At 37.0% G+C, this 11,791-nt stretch overlaps 1 pseudogene; it reads right to left on the bottom strand.

Annotated features, from left to right (window-relative positions):
• Positions 1,239 to 2,118, bottom strand: LOC102181783 (annotated as a pseudogene).

Here is an 11,791-nt window from a genome sequence, read left to right as displayed (position 1 = left end):
GGTGTTCTTTGGAAGGAATGATGCTAAAGCTGAAACTCCAGTACTTTGGCCACCTCATGCGAAGAGTTGACTCACTGGAAAAGACTCTGATGCTGGGAGGGATTGGGGGCAGGAGGAGAAGGGGAAGACAGAGGATAAGATGGCTGGATGGCATCACCGACTCAATGGGTGTGAGTTTGAGTGAACCTGGGGAGTTGGTGATGGACAGGGAGGCCTGGTGTGCTGCAATTCATGGGTCACAAAGAGTCAGACATGACTGAGAAAACGAACTGTACTGAATTAATCAATTTCATCATTTATGGATTTTGCTCCATTTTGAGTTCATTCTTTTAGATAGTGTGAGATTAGGATGAAGTGGGTTTTGTTTTGTTTTGTTCTTTTACACATGGATATTCAATTGTTTGAGCATCATCCATTTAAAAGACATCATTTCCACACTAAATTGCCTGTGTACATTTCTTGAAAAGCAATTGATCATACATGGGTGTATTTTGGACTCTATGTTACTTCACTGATCTATTTGTCTCTCTTCATATCAATACCATACTTTCTTGATTACTGTAGCTTTAGAAGTCTTGAAATCTGGTAGTGTAAGTTCTCCAACTTTGTTCTTTTTCAAAGTTGTTTTAGCTGTTTTAGGTCCTTTGACTCACACGGATTTTAAAATAAGCATAACAATTTCTACAAAAAATCCTTCTGGGATTCTGATTGAGACTGTGTTGAATCTATAGATCCACTTGGAGAGAACTGATATCTTAGCAATATTAAGCTATCCAAGCTATGAATACAGTTACATATTTATTTAGGTTACATTAAAAAATTTTTTTACTTATTTTTTAAATTAATTTTTGTTAAATTATAATTGCTTTACAATGTTGTGTTGGTTTCTGTCATACAGCAAAGTGATTCAGTTATATGTATATACATATATGTATTCTTTTTCAAGCACTTTTCCCATTTAGGTTATTACAGAGTATTGAGCAGAATTCCTGTGCTATACAGTAGGTCCTTGTTGGTTGTCTGTTTTAAATATAGCAGTGTGCACATGTCAATCCCAATCTCCCAGTTCACCCATCCCCTTCCTCCTTGGTATCTATATGTCTTTTCTCTACATCTGTGTGTGTATTTATTTAGGTTATCTTTATTTCATCAGAATTTTGTAACTTTATTATTATTTTTTTTTTTAGATAGAGAATTTTAATTAAATTGGCATAGTTTATAAAACCGAACAGATAGAGTGGACTTTGTCAGTGTATTTTCAATCCTTGCCTTAACAGGCTAATGAACACAACTTGAAACACGTGTGAATCCTCCTCTGTTCTATGAGACAGTGAAGGGACCTTTTCAGTATTTAAATATATTAATATAACCAGTTATAGAAATCTAAATATAAAACCAATCTCTTATAGGTTTTGAGAAGGAATGCACCATCTCCCTAAAAAGTTTCATATTCCTTATTCAAGTTCAATCATCTCTTTAGAATGGGAAAAGTGATAGTACTTGTTGAACCAGAATTACTATCAAAATTAAAAAAGCTGACCATATTTGTTTAGCCACAGACCAATCTTATTTAAATCAGGACTGCCCAACAGAATTATTCCATCAGCCATTCATGATCTGAATTCTAGTGTATGAGATCAATTTAAATATGGTACACATAAAAAGTCATGAGACACTTCTGTTTCATAATAAATAAGGCAGTGGCCAACTATTACTCATTGGTAGCTTTTTTGAGATAAGCTATCAAGTCCTCCCTCTCTCCCTTCTTCTTAATGCCAGCAAAGATCATCTTGGTTCCATGGATGTACTTCTTGGGATTCTCCAAGTACTCCATCAGCGTCTCCTCCCCCCAGGTGATACCTTTGTTTTTGTTGGCATCTGTGTAAGAGAATCCAGCAACCTGACCTGTCTTTTGTCCAAACAGACCATGGAGGTTTGGCCCAGTCTTGTGCTTCCCTCCCTTTTCCACAGTATGGCACACTGGGCACACTTCTGAACAAAAATCTTCTTGCCCTTCTCAACATCACCCATTTTAAAATCGTTCTTTTTCTGTGCGCGACCGAGAAGTTCCCGCTCGCAAGCCGAACGTCCCGCTTTCTAGAATTTTGTAACTTTAAATGCACACAGTTTACACACTTAAAAACCTGATGCATTTCACTAATTTACATTTTTTGATGTTATTAGGAATGGTACATTTACATTTACAGACTTTTATTTTTCAATTTCTGATTCTTCATTTCTATTAAAAAGAAATACATTGAGGGCATCCAGATTGAAAGGAAGAAGAAAAACTGTCACTATTTGCAGATAACATGATATTATATATGGGAAACCCTACAGACTCCACTAAATAGCTATTGGAACTAATAAATGAATTACGTAATGTTACAGGATACAGAATCAATATACAAAAATCTGTTGTATTTCATGCACTAAAAGCAAACTATCGGAAAGAGAAATTAAGAAAACAATCCTGTTTACAATTCCATCAAAAAGAATAAAGTAACTAGGAGTAAATTTAGCCAAGAAGGTGAAAGACCTGTATGCTGAAAACTATAAGATATTAACGAAAGTGAAGAAGACATGAATAAATGGAAAGATATTCCCTGCTCATGGATTGGAAGAATTAATATTGTTAAAATGTCCATACTATCCAAAGCAATCCATAGATTCAATGAAATCCTTATCAAAATTCCAGTGGCATTATTTTACAGAAATAAAATGAATAATCCTAAAACTTGTATGGAACCATGAAAGACCCTGAGTAGCCAAAACAATATTAAGAAATAAAAAAGAAGCTGGAAGCATCATGCTCCTTGATTTCAAACTATATTACAAAGCTATAGTAATCAAAATAGTATGGTACTGGCATAAAAACAGATGTGTAGATAGTGCAACAGAACAGAGAGCCCCCAAATAACCCTCCACATATATGGCCAGTTAATCTATGGCAAAGGAATAAAAAATATACACTGAAGAAAGGACAATCTTTTCAATAAATGGTGTTGGGAAAACTGGACAACCACATGCAAAAGAATAACAGTGAACCACTATCTTATGCCACAGACTAAAAATTAACTCAAAATGGATTAAAGACTAGAATGCAACACCTGAAACTATAAAAGTCTTAAAAGAAAACATAGGCAAGAGTTTCCTTGTCATAGATCTTGGCAGTGATTTTTTTAATCTGACACCAAAAACAACAACAACAAACAAACAAGTGGAACTGTGTAAAACTAAAAATCTTCTACACAGCAAAGGAAACCATCAATAGAATGCAAAGGCAACCTACTGAGAAAATACTTGCAAATCATGTGTCTGATAAAGGCTTACCACCTAAAATATATAAAAACCGAAACAACTCAATAGCAAAAAAAAAAAAAATCCAACTGAAACATGGGCAGGATATGTGAACAGATTGTTTGCAAAACAAGACCCACAGATGGCCAGCAGGTACATAAAAAGATGCTCATCATCAGGGACATACAAATCAAAACCACAGTGAGCTATCACCTCACACAGTTCAGAATACTATTATTGAAAGAAATGGCAAGTATTGGAATGTGAAGAAAACATAACTTTTGTGCACTGTAAATGGAAATATAAATTGGTATAGCCATTATGGAAAACAGTATGGTGATTCCTTAAAAAATTAAAAATAGAACTACCATATGATCCAGCAATTCCACATCTGGTTATTTAGCTAAAGAAAATAAAAACACCAACTCAAAAGGATGTATGTACCTCCATGTTCACTGCAGTATTATTTATAATGTCCAGATACAAAAACAACTTTAAGAATCCATCTTGATGAAAATGTGGTTTATATTCATAATGGAATACTATACAACTATAAAAAAGAATGCCATTTGTGACAACATGGATTGCCTTTGAGGACATTAGGCTCAGTAAAACAATTCAGACAAAGAAAGACAAATACTATATTATCTCACTTTTATCTGGAATCTAAAAAAGGGAAACAGAGCACAGACCAGTGGTTACCAGAGCAATGAGTGTGTAGTGGGTGAAGGGTATCAAAAAGTATGAAGTTTTAGTTATAAAGTAAATAAGCCATAGGGATGTAATGTATAGCTTGGTGACTATAGTTAATAATGCTGTATTGCATATTCGAAAGTTGCTAAGAGATTAAGAGATTAGATCTTAAAACTCATCACAAGAAATAAAAAGGTTTTAGTGTGCATGGTGACAGACGTTAAGTAGGCTTATTGTGGTGATCATTTCTCAATGTGTATACCAACATCAAATCATTATGCTGTACATCTGTACTAATGTTATATGTCAGTTCAGTTCAGTTCAGTTGTTCAGTGGTGTCCGACTCTTTGCGACCCCATGAATTGCAGCATGCTAGGCCTCCCTGTCCATCACCAACTCCCAGAGTTTACCCAAACTCATGTGCGTCGAGTCGGTGATGCCATCCAGCCATCTCATCCTCTGTCGTCCCCTTCTCCTCCTGCCCCCAATCCCTCCCAGCATCAGAGTCTTTTCCAATGAGTTAACTCTTCGCATGAGGTGGCCAAAGTACTGGAGTTTCAGCTTTAGCATCATTCCTTCCAAAGAACATCCAGGACTGCTCTCCTTTAGGATGGATTGGTTGGATCTCCTTACAGTCCAAGGGACTCTCAAGAGTCTTCTCCAACACCACAGTTCAGAAGCATCAATTCTTCGGTGCTCAGCTTTCTTCACAGTCCAACTCTCATATCCATACATGACCACTGGAAAAACCATAGCCTTGACTAGACGGACCTTTGTTGGCAAAGTAATGTCTCTGCTTTTGAATATGCTATCTAGGTTGGTCATAACTTTCCTTCCAAGGAGTAAGCGTCTTTTAATTTCCTGGCTGCAATCACCATCTGCAGTGATTTTGGAGCATCCCAAAATAAAGTCTGACACCGTTTCCGCTATTTCCCCATCTATTTGCCATGAAGTGATGGGACCAGATGCCATGATCTTCGTTTTCTGAATGTTGAGCTTTAAGCCAACTTTTTCACTCTCCTCTTTCACTTTCATTAAGAGGCTTTTTAGTTCCTCTTCACTTTTTGCCATAAGGGTGGTGTCATCTGCATATCTGACGTTATTGATATTTCTCCCAGCAATCTTGATTCCAGCTTGTGCTTCTTCCAGCCCAGCGTTTCTCATGATGTACTCTGCATATAAGTTAAATAAGCAGGGTGACAATATACAGCCTTGACGTACTCCTTTTTCTATTTGGAACCAGTCTGTTGTTCCATGTCCAGTTCTAACTGTTGCTTCCTGACCTGCATACAGACTTCTCAGAAGGCAGGTCAGGTGGTTTGGTATTCCCATCTCTTTCAGAATTTTCCGCAGTTTATTGTGATCCACACAGTCAAAGGCTTTGGCATAGTCAATAAAGCAGAAATAGATGTTTTTCTGGAACTCTCTTGCTTTTTCGATGCTTCAGCAGATGTTGGCAATTTGATCTCTGGTTCCTCTGCCTTGTTGAAAACCAGCTTGAACATCTGGATGTTCACGGCTCATGTATTGCTGAAGCCTGGCTTGGAGAATTTTGAGCATTACTTTACTAGCATGTGAGATGAGTGCAATTGTGTGGTAGTTTGAGCATTCTTTGGCATTGCCTTTCTTTGAGTTTGGAATGAAAACTGACCTTTTCCAGTCCTGTGGCCACTGCTGAGTTTTCCAAATTTGCTAGCATATTGAATGCAGCACTTTCACAGCATCATCTTTCAGGATTTGAAATAACTCAGCTGGAATTCCATCACCTCCACTAGCTTTGTTCGTAGTGATGCTTTCTAAGGCCCACTTGACTTCACATTCCAGGATGTCTGGCTCTAGATGAGTGATCACACCATCATGATTATCTGGGTCGTGAAGATCTTTTTTGTACAGTTCTTCTGTGTATTCTTGCCACCTCTTCTTAATATCTTCTGCTTCTGTTAGGTCCCTACCATTTCTGTCCTTTATCCAGCCCATCTTTGCATGAAATGTTCCCTTGGTATCTCTAATTTTCTTGAAGAGATCTCTAGTCTTTCCCATTCTGTTGTTTTCTTCTATTACTTTGCATTGATCTCTGAGGAAGGCTTTCTTATCTCTCCTTGCTATTCTTTGGAACTCTGCATTCAGATACTTATATTTTTCCTTTTCTCCTTTGCTTTTTGCTTCTCTTCTTTTCACAGCTATTTGTAAGGCCTCCCCAGACAGCCATTTTGCTTTTTTGCATTTCTTTTCCATGGGGATGGTCTTGATCCCTGTCTCCTGTACAATGTCATAAACCTCCATCCATAGTTCATCAGGCACTCTATCAGATCTTGCCCTTAAATCTATTTCTCACTTCCACTGTATAATCATAAGGAATTTGATTTAGGTCATACCTGAATGGTCTAGTGCTTTTACCTACTTTGTTCAATTTAAGTCTGAATTTGGTAATAAGGAGTTCATGATCTGAGCCATAGTCAGCTCCTGGTCTTGTTTTTGCTGACTGTATAGAGCTTCTCCATCTTTGGCTGCAAAGAATATAATCAGTCTGATTTCAGTGTTGACATCTGATGATGTCCATGTGTAGAGTCTTCTCTTGTGTTGTTGGAAGAGCGTATTTGCTATGACCAGTGTGTTCTCTTGGCAAAACTCTATTAGTTTTTGCCCTGCTTCATTCCGTATTCCAAGGCCAAATTTGCCTGTTACCCCAGGTGTTTCTCGACTTCCTACTTTTACATTCCAGTCCCCTATAATGAAAAGGACATCTTTTTTGGGTGTTAGTTCTAAAAGGTCTTGTAGGTCTTCATAAAACCGTTCAACTTCAGCTTCTTCAGCATTACTGGTTGGGGCATAGACTTGGATAACTGTGATATTGTATGGTTTGCCTTGGAGACGAACAGAGATCATTCTGTCTTATTTGAGATTGCATCCAAGTACTGCATTTCGGACTCTTTTGTTGACCATGAAGGCTACTCCTTTTCTTCTAAGGGATTCCTGCCCGCAGTAGTAGATATAATGATTATCTGAATTAAATTCACCCATTCCAGTCCATTTTAGTTCACTGATTCCTAGAATGTCAACATTCACTCTTGCCATCTCCTGTTTGACCACTTCCAATCTGCCTTGATTCATGGACCTGACATTCCAAGTTACTATGCAATATTGCTCTTTACAGCATCAGACCTTGCTTCTATCACCAGTCACATCCACAGCTGGGTATTGTTTTTGCTTTGGCTCCATCCTTTCATTCTTTTGGAGTTATTTCTCCACTGATCTCCAGTAGCATATTGGTTACCTACCGATCTGGGGAGTTCCTCTTTCAGTATCCTATCATTTTACCTTTTCATAGTGTTCATGGGGTTCTCAAGGCAAGAATACTGAAGTGTTTTGCCATTCCCTTCTCCAGTGGACCACATTCTGTCTGACCTCTCCAGCATGACCTGCCCATTTTGGGTGGCCCCACACAGCATGGCTTAGTTTCATTGAGTTAGACAAGACTGTGGTCCGTGTGATTAGATTGACTAGTTTTCTGTGATTATGGTTTGTGTGTCTGCCCTCTGATGCCTCTCGCAACACCTACCATCTTACTTGGGTTTCCCTTACCTTGGACGAGGGGTATCTCCTCACAGCCTCCCCTCCTGACCTTGAACGTAGAGTAGCTCCTCTTGGCCCTCCTGCGTCCATGCAGCCACTGCTCCTTGGACGTACCTTAATAAAAAAGAAATAGATTTTGTTTATTGATTTTTGTCCTGTAGCATTGTTAATTAATTTGTTTGTTCTAGTTACTTTGATAGTTTGCGTTGAATTTTCTATATAGATGACTTGCAGATGTCTCTAAATAGAGCTTTACATTTTTCTTTTCAGTCTATTCTTTTCTTTCTTTTTATTGCCTTATTTCACTGGAGAGAATCTCTAGTACAACATTGAATACAAATGATAAGAACTGATATTTTAGCTTTTTCTGATTTTAGAAGGAAAGCATTCAGTCTTTCACCAATTAAATATGAGGTCACCTGAGGTCTTTATTGATAGTCCCTATTGAGAAACTGTTCTATTCCCAGTTTTATGAAAGCTTTTATAAAAAAAATTATTATCAGGTATGGATATCAGGTTTTACCAAAATTTTTTTATACATCTACAGAAATGACCATTTTTCACTTCATGATTTTTAAATGTTCAGCCAATATTACATTATTGGAATAAAGCCCACTGCACTGTGATATACTTTTTGTATATTTTAATTACAACTTCCTATAATTTTGTCTTCTGTCAGTGTTTATTAGGGATGTAGATTGGTAGTTCTCTTTTCTTCTGTCTTTTTCTGATTTGGGTATCAGTGTAATAATCACTTCCTCATAGAATGAGTTAGAAAGTATTCCCTTCTTTTTAATATTCTGGAAGAGTTTGTGTATGGTTGGTATAATTTCCTTTTGCTAAAGTTTGATAGAATGCACCAGTGAAGCCATCTAGGCCTAGAATTTGTTTTGTGTGTGTGTGGGTCGGGAGGGAGGAGGCGTGTTTTTTAACTACAAATTGAATTTAATAGTTATTGGGCTACCCTGATTGATAGTCCCATATTCTTTTTTTAAATTGATTTATTTTTTGTTGAAGGATAATTGCTTCACAGATTTTTGCTGTTTTCTGTCAAACCTCAACATGAATCAGCCGTAGGTATACACATACCCCCTCCCTTTGAACCTCCCTCCCATCTCCCTCCCCATCCCACCCTGAGGTTGATACAGAGCCCCTAGGTTGATACAGAGCCCCTGTTTGAGCTTCCTGAGCCATAGAGCAAATTCCCACTGGCTGTCTATTTTACATATGGTAATGTAAGTTTCTGTGTTACTCTTTCCATACAGCTCACCCTCTCCTCCCCTTTCCCCTTGTCCATATTCTCTATGTCTGTTTCTCCACTGTTGCTCTGTAAATAAATTCTTCAGTACCATTTTTCTAGATTCCGTATATATACGTTAGAATATGATATTTATCTTTCTTTTCCTGACTCACTTCACTGTGTATGATAGGTTCTAGGTTCATCCACCTCATCAGAACTGACTCAAATGCGTTCCTTTTTATGGCTGAGCAATCTTCCAGCATGTATATGTACCACGGCTTCTTTATCCATTCACCTGTCGATGGGCAGCTAGGTTGCTTCCGTGCTCTAGCTACTGTAAATAGTGCTGCAGTGAACAGTGGGGTACATGTGTCTCTTTCAGGTTTGGTTTCCTCAGGGTATATGCCTAGGAGTGGGATTGCTGTGTCATATGGTGGCTTTACTCCTCGTTTTTTAAGGAATCTCCTTACCGTCTTCCATAGTAGCTGTATCAATTTACATTCCCACCAACAGTGCAAAAGCATTCCCTTTTCTCCACACCCTCTCCAGCATTTATTACTTGTAGACTTTTTGAGGAGGGCCATTCTGACTAGTGTAAGGTGATATCTCATTGTAGTTTTGATTTGTATTTCTCTAATAATGAGTGATGTTGAGCATCTTTTCATGTGTTTGTTAGCCATCTGTATGGCTTCTTTGAGGGAAATGTCTGTTTAGGTCTTTTTCCCACTTTTTGATTGGGTTGTTTGTTTTTCTGGTATTGAGTTGTATGAGCTGCTTGTATATTTTGGAAATTAATACTTTGTCAGTTGTTTCATTTGCTATTATTTTCTCCCATTCTGAGGGTTGTCTTTTCACCTTGCTTATAGTTTCCTTTGCTGTGCAAAAGCTGTAAAGTTTAATCAGGTCCCACTTGTTTATTTTTGTTTTTATTTCCATTACTCTAGAAGGTAGGTCATAGAGGATCTTGCTTTGATGTATGTCATCGAGTGTTCTGCCTGTATTGTCCTCTAAGAGTTTTATAGTTTCTGGTCTTACATTTAGGTCTTTAATCCATTTTGAGTTTTTCTTTGTGTATGGTGTTAGGAAGTGTTCTAATTTCATTCTTATACATGTAGCTGTCCAGTTTCCCCAGCACCATTTATTGAAGAGGCTGTCTTTGCCCCATTGTATATTCTTGCCTCTTTTGCCAAAATAAGGTACCCATAGGTGTGTGGGTTTATTTCTGGGCTTTCTATCTTGTTCCATTGGTCTATATTTCTGGTTTTGTGCCAGTACCATACTGTTCTGATGACTAGCTTTGTAGTATAATCTGAAGTCAGGAAGGTCGATTCCTCCAGCTCCATTCTTCTTTCTCAAGACTGCTTTGGCTATTCAGGGTCTTTTCTGTTTCCATATGAATTGTGAAATTTCTTTGTTCTAGTTCTGTGAAAAATGCCATTGGTAATTTGATAGGGATCACATTAAATCTGTAGATTATGTTTGATAGTATAGTCATTTTCACAATGTTGATTCTTCCTACCCAGAAACATGGAATATCCCTCTATCTGTTTATGTCATCTTTGATTTCTTTCATTAGTGTCTTATAATTTTCTGTGTACTGTTCTTTTGTCTCCTTAGGTAGGTTTATCCCTAGATATTTACTTCTTTTTGTTGCAATGGTGAATGGGATTGATTCCTTAATTTATCTTTCTGATTTTTCATTGTTAGTATATAGAAATGCAAGTGATTTCTGTGTATTGATTTTTTATCCTGCAACTTTGCTAAATTTGCTGATTAGCTCTAGTAATTTTCTGATACTATCTTTAGGGTTTTCTATGTACAGTATTATGTCATCTGCAAACAGTGAGAGCTTTACTTCTTTTCTGATCTGGATTCCTTTTATTTCTTTTTCTTCTCTGATTGCTGTAGTTAGGATTTCCAGAACTATGTTGAATAATAGTGGTGAAAGTGGACACCCTTGTCTTGTTCCTGATCTTAGGGGAAATGCTTTCAGTTTTTCACCATTGAGAATAATGTTTGCTGTAGGCTTATCATATATGGCCTTTACTATGTTGAGGTAGGTTCCTTCTATGCCCATTTTTTGAAGAGTTTTAATCATAAATCGGTGCTGAATTTTGTCAAAGGCTTTTTCTGCATCTATTGAGATGACCATATGCTTTTATCTTTCAATTTGTTAATATGGTATATCACATTTATTGATTTGCATGTATTGAATAATCCTTGCATCCCTGGAATAAACCCAACTTGATCATGGTGTTTGAGCTTTTTGATATGTTGCTGAATTCTGCTAGTAAATATTTTGTTGAGGATTTTTGCATCTATGTTCATCAGTAATGTTGGTCTGTAGTTTTCTTTTTTGTGTGTTGTCTTTGTCTAGTTTTGGTTTGATGGTGACCTTGTAGAATGAGTTTGGAAATGTTCCATCCTCTGCAATTTTCTGAAAGAGTTTTAGAAGGATAGGCCTTAGCTCTTTTCTAAATGTTTGATAGAATTCTCCTGTGAAGCCATCTGTCCTGTGCTTTTGTTTCTTTGGGAGATTTTTGATCACATTTTCAATTTCAGTGCTTGTAATTGGGTGGTTCATCATTTCTATTTCTTCCTGGTTCAGTCTTGGAAGATTGAACTTTTCTGAGAATCTGTCCATTTCTTCCAGGTTATCTATTTTATTGCCATATGGTTGTTCACAATAGTCTCTTATAATCTTTTGTATTTCTGCATTGTCTGTTGTAACCTCTCCTTTTTCATTTCTAATTTTGTTGATTTATTCTTCCCTCTTTTTTTCTTGATGAGTCTGGCTAAAGGTTTGTTAATTTTGTTTATCTTCTCAAAGAATCAGCTTTTAGTTTTATTAATCTTTACTACTGTTTCTTTCATTTCTTTTTCATTTATTTCTGTTTGGATCTTTATGATTTCTTTCCTTCTACTAATTTTGGGGGTTTTTTGTTCTACTTTTTCCAGTCATTTTAGATGTAAAGTTAGGTTGTC

Source organism: Capra hircus, chromosome 10 (genome assembly GCF_001704415.2).
Source record: "Capra hircus breed San Clemente chromosome 10, ASM170441v1, whole genome shotgun sequence".
Taxonomy (NCBI): Eukaryota; Metazoa; Chordata; class Mammalia; order Artiodactyla; family Bovidae; genus Capra; species Capra hircus.
The sequence above is the reverse complement of the archived record's forward strand: the minus strand, read 5'-3'. Positions and strand labels throughout refer to the sequence as shown.